The 7,161-nt window shown below is 40.0% G+C and overlaps 1 pseudogene; it reads right to left on the reverse strand.

Annotated features, from left to right (window-relative positions):
• Positions 1-3,039: 3,039 nt before the first annotated feature.
• Positions 3,040-3,271, reverse strand: LOC118989248 (uncharacterized; annotated as a pseudogene).
• Positions 3,272-7,161: the final 3,890 nt, after the last annotated feature.

Below are 7,161 nucleotides of genomic sequence, written 5' to 3' on the forward strand. Positions count from 1 at the left end.
AATTTTATACATTAAGTCAAATAGACTAGGGTGAATATTAATTTAAAAAAAAAAACATAAAGAACCCTGGCTGGTGTAGCTCAGTGGATTGAGCACGGGCCTTCGAACCAGAGTATCGCGGTTCGATTCCCAGTCAGGGCACATGCCTGGGTTGCAGGCCAGTTCCCAGCAGGGGACTTACAAGAGACAACCATACATTGATACTTCTCTCCTTCTCTCCTTTCCTTCCTCTCTAATGATAAATAAATGAAATGTAAAAAAAAAAAAAAAAACCAGGACAGCTGATGTAACAGTTTAAAAAAAAACATAGAGGAAGCTTTGTTTAAAGTGAAAGATCTTTTTAAAAATATAATCACTTCTCAAATAGTCATTCCATATATCTTCCTTCTTTAAAATTAGCTTCTCTTAAAGTGAAACTCATTTAAATGTCTCTGATTTTCCTGTATCAGTAAGTACGGAAAAGCTAAAATGTAAAGGTCAATTAACTGTAGACTTTAGGGAAAGATTAAATGTTTGTTTTAAAATAAATAAGGAGCTGGAACATTTCTAGTATTTTCATTTTGCTTTAGTGGTTACCAAATGTTATCTGGACCCAGAATTCATTCAGGAACATAGATTGGACATGAAGGCTTTTGAAGGAAAAAAATCTGACTTGATAAAATGGGAGGGACAGGAAATACACTGCAGGTGGACAAATTAACACAAGAGAGGAAATGTGGTTAATCTCTGGCATTGAGGATTTAGCACTCAAGGTTCAATTTACTCCTTAATAATCCTGAAGTCCACATCCCATAATAATAAATAATTTTGGCCCTGGCTGGTGTAGCTCAGTGGATTGAGCGTGGGCCTGCGAACCACACGATCAAGGTTCGATTCCCAGTCAGGGCACATGTCTGGGTTGCAGGCCAATTCTGAGCAGGGGTGCACGAGAGGCAACCATACACTGGTGTTTTTCTCCTTCTCTCCTTCCCTTCCCCTCTAAAGATAAATAAATAAAATCTTAAAGAAAATAATAGATAATTTTGCTAAAACATTAATTTTCAGAATCCAGTGCCCCACGAGGCTGGTGCGCCATCTCAGTGTCCAAATTCCACGGCAGCCTCTTCTGTCCTTCACCTGAGGCTCTGGAGGAGGGCACCCTCACGGGGAACACGCTGCATTTTGGAATCACTAACTGCAATGGTAATTAATCATTAGGGATCCGTGAAAGTCTCTTTACTGTATTTTTAAAAACAAGAAAAAATAGATCTTTTTAAAGTAAATTTTTGGACAGTGGAAGAAGCTACCCAGATAATGCAAAATTCCATAATCTGTTAGATACGTTGTCAGTTAAGACTCTTCCCATTTCCAAGTGATGGAAATTCCCCTCAAACTGGTGTCTGCAAAGGGTCGTGGTCTATTGTTGAAAAGCCTCAGGAAGACACTCAGGAACGCCCCGATGCAGGAACCAGAGTGACATTATGGGGATGCAGTTTGTCTCCCCGGTGGCTTGGCCCTCACGGTGTGGCCTCGTCTTCACTCTCCACTTGGCAGCAATCTGGGCGCTGGTCCTCCCAGGCTGTGTTGGGGCAGAGGAGAGCGCAGCTTGTCTGATACCTCCTGCACGAGCCTGCAGACTCGCACTGAAGCAACCAGTCTGGGTCCCGTGTTCCCCATCTGGAGAGAGAAAGGTGGCCCACCCAAACCACAGTCCCCCTACACTGAGTCAGGGAGAGATGATTCGCCAAGGGAAATTCAGGGTGCTCGGGCCCAGAGGAGGAGCAAACGTATAAGGGGCAGCCAAAACAGTAAGAGTTGCCAACGGATGTTTAAGAAAAAAATGAGGTGTCCTGTGGCTTCTGTGTATGGGAGCTGGATTTTAAACGACTTTGGTTTCAGCATCAAATGGAAAGCAAGGGGAGGTCCTGGGGCTCTGGCAGAGGCGAACATTCCAGGAACTGTGGGGAAGTGTGCCTGCTCCTGGGTAATAAACCCAGGCGCCCCGAGGGAAACAGCCTAACTCCTCCAGTGCCCATTGCCCCTGCCCATCCAGAAATGTAACAATTCGTGCAACCGTCGGAGAAACCCTACTGTCAGGCCACATTCTTCACTGGGCCACCCTTTAGCACTGACACATTTATTCATTAAAGTGTTCATTTTGTATTACTACTGAGACCCAGGCGCACCTGGGTTTATTACCTGTTCATTTCCTTGCTTTATGAACACACTTAGAATAAACAGTCAAATAAATTTTAGGGGGAAAACTTATTTCATTTTTGAACCAGCATTATAAGGCTACGGAGAAGACCAACAGTATGCTTCAAACATCTCTGCCTCAGCCAGGAAAACTCGGCCTGGTGTGTGCATTGTTCCTGAGTCTGCTTGTATCTCCACAAGGTCAATGATGCAGACCAGGAAGAACCACCCGCCTAGGCCCAAACCTGCAGAGCACCACTGTTTTCGCCTCTCTCTCTGGGAAGGCCATGGGGCGTGAAAGTGACATGTCAGGGTCACGGAGACAGGCTTGGAGTTAACCCAGCTCTACTCTGTGGCTTTAGGCAAGTTCTGTAGTTTCTCTGTGCCTCATTTCTCTCATTCTTAGCATAGAGATAACACATCTCCTACATCGAAGAGCTGTGCGTGAATCAAACAAGATAATTGATGTCAAATACATCGGTAGCAGATGTGTAGTAAGTATTGGATAATTATTAATGTTGGAACTGTATATACTTGGTTTTCATGTTTTCTCCCCTGGGTTTTCAAACTCTTGCAATGTAACTATTTCACAGTTCATCCAACCTCAATATGTCAATCATCGCCCCCTCATATACATTAACATAATGACGACTCATGCACCTGGAATTCAAGATTAAAAACTGACGAATAAAATATATTGTATTAAATAAAAGGACTATCGCACATGCATAGTCCTATGTGTTAAAGCTATTATTAAATACTTTAATAATATCAATCTGTTTAATCCTTAGAGTAATTTGCCCTGGCTGGTGTGGCTCAGTGGACTGAGTGCTGTCCTGTGAAGCAAAGGGTCACTGGTTTGATTCCCAGTCAGGGCACATGCCTGAGTTGCGGGCCAGGACCCCGGTGGGGAGCACAGGAGAGGCGAGCACACACTGATGCTTCTCTACCTTTCTTCCTCCCTTCCCCTCTCTCGAAAAATAAATACACAAATAAATAAATAATTCTATGAGGTAGGCTCTATTATTATACTAACTTTATAAACTGATCAGAACAGATACTACACCTGATCTCAGCCGAAAGCCGGAGAAGCAATAGTATCCTAGCTTTATAGATAAGGACACTGAGGCACAGAAGTTAAGTCCCTTGCCCCAGGTGACACAGCTAGTAAACACTGGGGTTAGGATTTGAACCCTGAGAGTCTGATTCCAGAGTCTGGGCCCTTAAAGTCTTTGCCATTTCCTTTTCATCTTTGTTCAGCCGATACTGAAGGAAGCATTGAGAGAAAAGAAAAATAACTATCAACTTTTCACGTATGTGAAGCACCCAGAGTGCCGGGGCTTTCCCATGTTATTTATTTCAATAATTTCATCACCATTAGTACTTTCAAGAATGATCATTAAAAAGATTTTTTATAGAACACTTAAATATGGGAAATTATTTCACTTAAATACAGGAAGTAGATGCTATTATTATTGCCATTTTACAGATGAAGAAGGTACAGATTTAAAAGATTAAGTAACCTGCCCTGACCCGTGTGGCTCACTTGGGCATCATCCATCGGGGCACATGCCTGGGTTCCAGGTCTGGTCCCTGGTGGGAGCGCGTACAAAATGTTTCTCTCTCACATTGATATTTCTCTCCCTGTCTTTCTCCCTCCCTTACCCTTTCTCTCAAATAAATAAATAAAATCTTCTTTTTTTTTTTTTTAAAGTTAAGTAACTTGCCCAACTTACTAACTTGCATGGATAGTAAGTTGCAAAGCTGGGCTTCAAACCCAGGTTGACTGGCCCTAAACCTCTTGTATTTAACCACGATACTCTCCTATCTCCCTGACCCTGTGTGGTAGGAATTACGATGCTATTATTATTAATACAGCACATGATTATTTATTCAGAACCCATTCAGAGCATACTAACCACTGACACTGTTATCTACCACTTTGCAGACGGGAAAATGAAACCACAGAGACCAAATAGATGGGATGCTGACCCACGGAAGCGTCAGTCTCGTCACTGGAAAAGCTAACTGCAGGCCACTTGGTGCAGCAAATTAGTGTTTCCTCTGGAGTTTCCAAACTCTTTCAAACACTTTCCTCTCATCCTAGTAATTCTGATTCCCCATAGTGCCATTAGAAAATAATACATTCTCTCCAAATTATTATGGCTCAATTAAGAACTCAAAATGGGTTAGAGAAGACGTGATAAAATATAAATGTGGAGTTCTGAGAATGCTAATGCTGTCAGCACCAAAGATATTTCAGTTAAATAAGAATTTCTAACATTTTGAAGAACTCCTGCCACCCAGGACAGAACAGTGGGGAAACCAGAAAGTCTGGGAGAACTTTCAGATTCGGAAATTAAGAAGTACAGAAAATATTTTAAGAGCAGACAACTCAAAGACTATGATCTAATGGTAATAAATATCCAAAATGGCATTGAATTTATAGAATTTCTGTTGAACAAGTCCAGAGATATTAAGGTTCAAGTAATGCCTAGATGAGTATATCTGACCTAAAACTGAAAGGAATGATTAGCAGCAAATACCACGTAGTTCATGTATTATATTAATTCTCACAATTGCCTTACCAAGCAGTTGTGACTTATTTGTTATATGGACGAGGGGAAAGTCTCTGCTGTGGGAGATAGAATACACACCTAGTTCTATCTGATTCCAAAAACCAGTATGTTTTTAAACCATTCTGTCCCTCCTGAGCAGAAAAAGAGCACATCTCTCCCAAGATCTCAAAATCCACGCCAATCGTGGCAAACAGAGGTGAACTACCACAGGTCAGAGTGAGAAAAGGATACAGTCAATGCAGAGGAGATGAACACGCTCACACAAGAGCACATGCCTGTCATTTACACAAGGAATCATGCCCCCTAAACATTGGCTATGCTGGGCTGGGCCGTTTTCTGGAGCACTGCCTCCTACCCATGTGATCTAAATGACAAGATTCCTGGACATTAGTGGGGACACACCTTTCAGTGACCCCTTTAAGAACATCACGCCCTGGCTGGTGTAGCTCAGTGGATTGAGCATGGGCCTGCGAACCAGAGTATCGCGGTTCGATTCCCAGTCAGGGCACATGCCTGGGTTGCAGGCCAGTTCCCAGCAGGGGACACTCCAGAGGCAACCATGCATTGATATTTCTCTCCCTCTCCCCTTCCCTTCCCCTCTAAAGATAAATAAATAAAATATTTTTAAAAAAAAGAACATCAGCATCTTTGGATTCTCTCCTTCTGGTATCGACAAGTGTGAATGTTTTGTTCTCTTACAGTTGTAAGTTCCAAGATTTGAGTTTGGGGTTGAAGGTAGGAAAACCATGATGCCCAGATTTGGACATTTATGAGTCATCCGGCCAAAGGACCATGATGTCACTGCTTATTAGTAGCTCATTACAAGGTCCCCACAGGCTGGTTTTATTTTAAACAGAAACAAAAGGAGGTCCAATCTTTTAGATACAAATGCTGAAATAGTTGCAGATGACCGTTGTAACTCATGATTTCTGCTGCAAAATAGTATTAGAGAAAAGGACGGTGGATCATGAACTTGTAAGTTGATGGTTGGGTCAGGGTGATGGGTACTTAGGTGTTCATTATCTCATTCTCTCTACTTGGGTATATGTTTGAAACATTCTATAATAAAGAGCATTTAAAATGTGTTCTTGCCACTAAGTTTGTGTTTATAATGTTTTGTCAGTCGGCTATGCACTTCCTTTCCTGGTTAAGTCCCATTTTCTCTCTGGTTCTTTCTCTAGTTACTCCAGCCCACAGGGTTTGCACCCTACTCAAAAGTGCCCATGTCTTTAAAGCACATATTAGAAAAGAAGAAAGGTTAAAAATAAATATACTAAGCATTCATGTTAATATGTTACAAAAAGTTTTTCAGCAAATTCAACCCAAATAGAATAGAAAGAAGATAATAAAGATGAGAGATGAAAACAAAATAGAAAACAAATCACCATACAGAACAATATCTAAGCCAAAAGTTGGTTCTTTGAGAATTGATAACCCATGATCTATCATGACAATAAAGAGTGAAATTTAGGTTACATGGACAACTTTCAAGAAAATATACAACTTACAAAAACTGACATAAGAATAGAGAGGCAAAGATTCTTGTCTCCTATGGACAATGAGTAAAATTTCAAAAAATAATTTAAAATAATGATGATTTAAAAAACGATGAGCTGTAATTTAAAACTTTTCTACAAGAGACCCAAGGCCCAGATTACTTCACTAGAAAATTTTACCAAACATCTGTGGAAAAAATAAGGCCAATCTCAAAACTCTTGTAGGGCAAAGAAGGAGGGAACATCCCTATGAGGTTTTGTGCACTAGCATAACCTCGATAACAAAACCTGATAAATACAAAAGAACGTAAATAACAGGCTATTCATACTCATCAATATAAATTCAAATTTTCTAAACAAAATACTTGCAAACTGAATATAAAAATATATAAAAAGAACAGTATATCACAACCAAGTTGGATTTATTCCGCAAATGAAAAGTAAATCAAATCACTGTAAATGTACCACATAATGGGAAAAAAGATCTAAAAATTAATATGATCACATTAATAGAAGCATAAAAATATTCTCTAGCTTTCAACATAGACTCAAGATTTTTAAAAATCTCTTTGTAAAGTAGGAATAAAAGGAAAAAGCTTTAGTCTTGTAAATGATGTCCACAATAAGCCTCAGCAAGCATTATACACAACAGTAAAAAGTTGGAAATTTTCTCTTTAAGGTCAGGTACAAAAGGGGATTCCATTAACACTACTTCTATTCATCATTTTGCTAGAGTTCTAAGACAGTGGAGTAAGGCAAGAAAAGATTAATATAAGGATTAGAAAAGAAGAAACTAAAGATATGTGAATTCAGAGTGATTTGCAAATAATGTAACTACACATGTAAAAAAAATCCAAAAGAATCTACAAACAATTATTAAAAAGCATTCATTTTAGCAGGATTACTGGGAA

The sequence above is a fragment of the Sturnira hondurensis genome, unplaced genomic scaffold (assembly GCF_014824575.4).
Source record: "Sturnira hondurensis isolate 20B ecotype Veracruz unplaced genomic scaffold, ASM1482457v3 Scaffold0006437, whole genome shotgun sequence".
Classification (NCBI taxonomy): Eukaryota; Metazoa; Chordata; class Mammalia; order Chiroptera; family Phyllostomidae; genus Sturnira; species Sturnira hondurensis.